The following is a 6,816-nucleotide window of genomic DNA, read 5'->3' as shown; positions in this document are numbered from 1 at the left end:
CCCCTGTCTGTCTGACACAGCAGTGAGAGGAGAGAGCCCTGAGCTCAGGTGGGGCAGAGTTTTTATCATAGCAGAGGTTGGGGTGAGGGGATTTCCCAGGGTCCAGGACCCTGATTGGCTGACAATTGTCTAGTGGTATCTGTAAAACAAAAATAGGTGTGTGCTAGGCTCAAGGGCATTTGGCCACCTTATCTAATGGTTAGAATGTTTGGGGTGTCAGGTACTTCCTCATCCATGGGTGGATCCCTGGGTGGTATCAGCTTAAGGCTTTTCCTGGATCTGGGTGTTGCCTGCCAGTAAGCCTGTCACAGAAGCTGTGTCTAGGCTGTGTGGTCAAGCTGTGTGGTCAAGCTGTTTTGGGGCCCTTCACAGTGCAAATGTGGAGGTCAAAAGAAAACATGCAGCTGGGTGGTGGTGGTGTACACCTTTAAACCCAGCACTTGAGAGGCAGAGCCAGGCAGATCTCCGCATTTGAGGTCAGCCTGCCCTACAGGGTGAGTTCCAGGACAGCCAGGGCTATACAGAGAAACCCTGTCTGGAAAAACAAAAACAAAATCAAAACAAAACAAAGAAGACAGCGTGCAGGACTCTAACAAGCAGCTCTCCCAGCTCCACACAGGCTGCCTGTGAATAAACTCTTTCTTCTCTAGAATCATCTTTTTGGTGGCTGGCACTGTGTAGCAGGCAGTGTGGATTGCCAAGGGACAGGATCTGTGCCAGGCAATGTGCTAAGTACCTAGGAAGCTCCCCTTCATTCTTTTAGGCAGGAGGTCAGAAGTGTCACCTTTGGAAACCCAGATCTGTCACCTGCTCCAGCAACTTCTAGAGTTCTAGGGAGTGTCAAGGTTCCTTCACAGTAGGCTGCACAAGAAAGGAATGACTCTGGTGGCTCCTTGAGTCAACAAAGGGGTCAGGTTCAAAGTCCCAAGGCACTTCTCTCTTCTATCCAGTCCAACCCTGACCTGGCCAGTTTCTGAGTGACAGGCTGACTCACCCAGCAAGATTCCTCTTCCCCTCTGACACAGCACCTCAGCCTCCTTCGACAAAGGGGAACCAAGGGCCAAGTGTGGTAGCACAGATTTGTCCAAGCACTTGGGAGGTGGAGGCAGGTCTGTCAGGAGTTCAAGATCACCCTCAGCTATACAGCAAGTTTGAGGCTAGCCTGAAACATCCGAGTCCCTGTCTCAAAAAACAGGTGGGAGGGGGGGTGAGTGAGAACTGAGCTGGACACACCTACTTGTTAGCTCTGCTTGCCTCAAAGTGATGAGAGAGCAAGGGCCAATAAAGCACAAAAGATCCTTTTTTTCCCCATCAATTGCTATAAAGTGTGTGTGGTGGAGGAGGGGGTGGGGGGTGAGGGATGGGGGTGAGACACTACTTATTTAGCTCTCTGCAATACATAATTGCTTCCTGAGAGCCATCCTGCATCCTCATGCTGGAGCACTGTGCATCTTTCTACCTTTGAGGGATCTGTCAGGGTGGATTATTGCTGCTCTGTCTGGGGCCATGCTCTGGCCTGCTGCAACCACTCAGATTCCCTAGATCTGACAAGCTCTAGTCGAGGACACTGTGAGCCACACATGACTACTGAAAGGACCCCCCCAGGCTGAGCCACCAATCTCCAAGCCTGGGGGAGAAAGGAACAAAGATATTCTGGGGAGATAATGGCCCACCTGGAGGACAAACGCAGTTCTTTTCATCTGCTCCTATCTCCTTGTCTGTCTTCCCTTCCCTCTTGCCCAGATACTTTTGGAGGCTGCTAGGAACCAATCCAAACCAAACAGCCTCAGCATTCACTCAAGTCTAAATAATCTGCACAGTAATATGGAACCAGAAAGTCTTCACCTTGACATACAGCCTCTGGATGTCCTTCAAGGTCCTCACCTGCAGGTCACTTTAGCCACCCTCTTAGGAAAGCTGCTGGGACAGAGCCACCCAACAAAGTCTTCCTCCAAAGCAGTAAGCACTGCAGGAATCACCAGCACATCTTTGGTGGAAGGTCACAAGCATTTGACTTCCTGTCAATTTTCGCCCTATGACTCTAGCTCAACACGAATCTTCGCACATTCGCTTTCACTGGACCTACACAGTAACTATTACTTTTCCCCCTTTCGTTTCCTCTTGAGTTCTTTAGCACCATCCAAAGCTGATTTACATTCTTGTCTAAGTCATTCAAATCCAACAGGGCTTTTCCTCTCTGTAAAGATCATGTCCCACAATAGGGCTCTGTCAGACTAGTCCTCAGGTCCCTGCTGAGTCAACTTCTTTCTTAACTCTCCACTGAACATGGTTCCATCTGGCTTGGTGACTTGGGCATTGCACACCATCCAGTTCTGGCTTGGTGAACTGCCATGCCTGATTTCCTCGGTAACATCCTCCCTCTATTGTCCTTCAGTCTCTGATATTCATGGGGACCTCAGCTAGTGACGATCAAGTGTCCCTAATGACGTCTATAAACCAGTCCTTCAGAAACCAATCATTCTTGTATGGCCTCAGATTATGCAGCCTTTATCTCAAGGAGGGAGGAGTAGAAATATCACTCAGTCCCTGCTTTCACGGCATTCAGAATGGGCCCATCCCCTCACCCAATAATACCCTCCAGACTGATCCCACCCCCCACCCAACACCCATAGACTCACAAGCCAAGCTGTGGGAGGCTCTCTCATTGCTTCTTAAAAACTTCTTGTTAATTTATTTTAAATTTAATTAATATTTAAAATTTTATTTTTACGTGTACGAATGCTTTTGCAGCATGTGTGCCTGGAGCCTGCAGAGGTCAGAAGAACTGGAACTGGAGTTACAGCTGTGAACCACCATGTGAATGCTGGCAACCAAACCCAGGTCCTCTGCAAAAGCAGTAAATGCTCTTCACTGCTGACCCATCTCTTCAGTCCCTCTTTCCTTATTTAATGAGTCTTTCCCCAGCCAGGCGGTGGTGGTGCACACCTTTAATCCCAGCACTTGGAAGGCAGAGACAGGCAGATCTCTGTGAGTTCAAGGCCAGCCTGGTCTACAGAATGAAATCCAGGACAGGCTCCAAAACTACATAGAGAAACCCTGTCTTGAAAGACCAAAAAAAAAAAAAAAAAAAAAAAAAAATAGAAGGCGTTCCCCAATTCAGGTATTTCAGATGCAGAATATTCCCTGATTATAGGTTTCCTATATCGAGCATAATTAAGGACCCCCATCTAAACGCTGAGTCATAGAATCCCCTGGGGCCTGAGGGATGTCTTCTCTGACTTCTTCTATGACTTCTAGCTTGTTCTCTCCGTTTCCCACTAACTCTTCCCAGGAGGAGCACTTTAGGAGAGTTCATTTGCACTGCCTTTCCACTGCGACACCCCTCTCACATGAAGCAGAGCCAACACCTTCAGCTCATGTCGTCCTCCTCCTCCCCACTTTCAGACCAACTCAGTGGCTAGTGTGGAAGAGAGCATCCGTTATCATTCCCCCAGGATTTCTGCCTTACATAGCAGAATCCTTTCTGTGCAGACAGCTGAGTCTCAGTTTCATATCTTTTTTCATTTGCTTTGTTTTTTGGGGACAGAGTATCACTGTGTAGTGAGAGGACCGAGCAGATACCATTACAGGTTGCTCAGTCTTCTGTCAGAGATCAGGCCTCAATTTCAGTTTCCTGAGACTGACAGTTTCTGAGGAAGCCAAGAACAAAGGACAATCCATCTTCAACACCCCTAATTGCGCATGCCAGGCCTGAGCCAGCCCCCACAGTCAATTGCTCAAGGTAATAACCAAATAAAGACGAAGCCTGGGACTTGTCCAGACCTGCCCCCAAATGGAAAAGTTGTAGCCTTAACCATTCCCTGACTAGCTCTAGCCAATTAGAATGTACTAATATGATTGCCACTTACTTAAGCCAATCATATCTGAGATGACCTAACTGTCCTGGGAACTCCCCTTAGCTGGGCTTAAAAGGAGCCTGCGAGCTTCTCTCTGGTCATTGCCATCTTGCTTTTGTGTAGGATGGATGTCCCCAGCATGCTGATATAATAATCGTTCTTGCTGATTGCATAATAGGATGGTGGTCTTTTGTGGGATTTCTCCAGGACCCTAACATGTAGCCCTAGCTGCTCTGGATCTCACTCTGTAGACCAGGCTGGCCCTGATCTCACGGAGATCCTCCTGCCTCTGCCTTCCTAGTGCTGCAATTAAAGGTGTGCACCACCGCCTGGCGCAGTTTCGTATTTTATCAGTTCTACAGCCAAGGCCACACAAGCAGTGCCACAGCCTGCTCCTTGTTCTGGCCCTTACTGTGTTAGGGTTACAACAGCTGTGATGAAACACCATAACCAAAAGCAATTTGGGGAAGAAAGAGTTTATTCTACTCACAAGTCCTCAGTTCATCATCAAAATCAGTGAGGTAAGAAACTCCATCAAGCAGGGCTGGAACCTGGAGGTAGGAGCTGATGCAGAGGCCATGGAGGGGTACTGCTTACTGGCTTGTTCCTGCTGGCTTTCTCAGCCTGCTTTCTTATAGAACCGAGGACCACGAGCCCCAAGGGTAGCCCCACCCACAAAGGACTGGGCCCTCCTACATCAATCAATAAGAAAATGTCCTACAGCTTTGCCTGCAGTCCAGTCTTAAGGAGGCATTTCCTCAATTGAGGCTCCCTTCTCTCAAATGACTACAGTTTGTGTCAAATTGACTTAAAACTAGCCAGCATACTTACACACTATTTTAGAGACTGTAATATATCTTCTATTCCATCAGGAGTTTGGGAACATTCTCACATTGGTGTGGTGGACCCCATTCATTATTAAGAAGGCATGCCTGGTGGTGGTGGTGGTGGTGGTGGTGGTGGCCGCTCACCTAGCCTTTAATCCTAGCACTCAGGAGGCAGAGGCACGCAGATCTTTGAGTTTGAGGCCAGCCTGGTCTACAGAGGGAGTTCCAGGACAGCCAGGGCTACATGGAGAAACCATCTTGGAAAACTAAGAAAAAAAGAAAAAGAGGAAGACTGCTGTCCTCACATAACAGCTTAGGAATCCATATATAGCACAGACGGGCCTTAAACTTGTGGTAATACTCCTGCCTTAGCCTGCTAAGCATTGAGATTACAGGTATGAGCCACCATGCCTAGCTTATCTTTTTTTTCTACTTCAGTGTTTTATCATCCATGGCAGGGCTAAAGCAACCACTGGACAGCACAGAGGCATGCTGCCCCATACTACATACAGTAAAATGGCCCGCCTCTTCAGGATTGCTCCCCAGTTTCCAGAGTTCACTCTCAGATGGTTTAGGTTCAGTTACATGTCTCATTCCCTCTTCCCTCTTTGTGAGACTGATCCTGAAGAGATGTAAACAGATGTCTACTTACCCCAGATTTGGAAATGATAACAGATCAAAGTACAGATACCTCTAAAGTCCAATTCGGTTTTATTGTGGTTCCTTACAGAAGCAGAAATGACTCAAAGACAGCTATATCTCTAAAGTCACCCTGGCATGGGTGATAAGACATAAAAGCTGGGGATCTGGAGGACACTGCACAGCCTGCAAGAAACTCAACAGGCTGAAGAATGTCCTTTCCAGGTGGCTTGGTTGGTCTGGGCCTCTTCCAGAAAGCTCTGCTGGTCTTTGTGTCTTCTAGCCCTCTGCTTCTTCCAAGCAGCTGGGATTGTGAGATAGAGACAGTCTTCACTGCTTATAAACTACCCTCCCTAGTAAAACCGCTCAGTTTCAGGGACTTCCTGAAGCTATTCTGAGTTGTTTACTTCTCGTCTTAGTGAGCTTCCCTGAAGGATGGAATGGTAACACCCCCACAGCAAGAACTGCATCTGGTCCTTCCAAACTCAGTGTAGCTGCTGTTCTGCCTATTTGGATAGTAAGTGTTGTGTGATCTCTCTTTGACAGCACTGTCCTCTGAGCCAAACTGCCACCATCTTTGCCAGTTCTGGTTATGCTTGTTGACTGCTGATGTTCCTTTATAGGAGGAGGAGGTGGAGAGGGTCATGCATGAGACACTCACCTGAATAGCCAACCACTCTTCCCAACCAGTTGTACACAATTCTCTAACTACACGGGCCTCAGGTCTGGGGTCTCAAAGGGGGTTAGAGTATACAGGTTAGGTAGGACTAGAGAGAGAACTCCATCTGTGCAAGCCATGGGAGAGCCATCATCCATGAGGGGTGCAGACTTTCCAGTGTGGCTACTTGGGTTTGACTCTTGTCAGTAACCTCTTTGATAGGCTCTGTAAGAAAGCCCAATGATGCCAGGCAGTGGTGGTGCACGCCTTTAATCCCAGCACTCCGGAGGCAGTCGCAGGCCGATCTCTGTGAGTTCGAGACCAGCCTGGTCTACAAAGCAAGTTCCAGGACAGCCAACCCCTGCATAGGTGATGACTTCCTGAAAGTTCTATCGGTGGAGTATCCCTTTATTTAACCTAACCCTCCAACACAGTGGTTCTCAACCTTCCTAATGCTGTGACCCTTTAATACAGTTTCTCATGTTGTGGTGAGCCCCAACCATAAATTATTTTCGTTGCTACTTCACAACTATAATTTTGCTACTGTTATCAATCTTAATGTAAATATCTGTGTTTACCAATAGTCTTAAGCAACACCCGTGAAAAGGTCATTTGATCCCCTTGGGGGGTTGTGACCCAAATGTTAAGAACCACCTCTGTCGCACCTTCTGAGACCAATGCGGCTGGGAGAGGCAGAAGGGAGAATGAAAAGCTATAGGATCAAGTGAGGGTCTTATGACCTTTCCCTCACGAGTGGCTGTTAATAGTCCCAATCTTGTGAGGGTCCTCTGCAGAAAATCACATCTGTTCTGACTTCTAGATGTAATGACCATTT

The sequence above is a fragment of the Peromyscus californicus genome, unplaced genomic scaffold (assembly GCF_007827085.1).
Source record: "Peromyscus californicus insignis strain IS unplaced genomic scaffold, ASM782708v3 Scaffold_4__1_contigs__length_199733344, whole genome shotgun sequence".
In the NCBI taxonomy this organism is placed as follows: domain Eukaryota; kingdom Metazoa; phylum Chordata; class Mammalia; order Rodentia; family Cricetidae; genus Peromyscus; species Peromyscus californicus.
Note: the sequence above shows the minus strand (reverse complement) of the source record.